This window comes from Diadema antillarum, unplaced genomic scaffold (genome assembly GCF_040938485.1).
Source record: "Diadema antillarum isolate AM-2024a unplaced genomic scaffold, OU_Dant_1.0 seq00000507_RagTag, whole genome shotgun sequence".
In the NCBI taxonomy this organism is placed as follows: domain Eukaryota; kingdom Metazoa; phylum Echinodermata; class Echinoidea; order Diadematoida; family Diadematidae; genus Diadema; species Diadema antillarum.
The window spans coordinates 3,231,999-3,232,223 of record NW_027271462.1 but is presented as its reverse complement, the minus strand read 5'-3'; positions in this window follow the sequence as shown (position 1 = coordinate 3,232,223).

Genomic DNA, 225 nt, shown 5'->3' with positions numbered 1-225 from the left:
GCGTGCGAGGACTTTGATACAGATTTGCGGGCTTGCCGACTGACGCTATCCTTCGTGTGACGGGCCTCTATGTGCGTGCATGTCAAAATCTTTTTGTGAGGCCCTGAGTGTATGCTCTTCGGTTCACAGCGCATTGATAGTGGGTATTATGTGTAGGTCTATCTGTAGTGCTATTATGAAAATGTGATCAACGCATAACGGTACTCTGCATTGTAGACGCCTGTA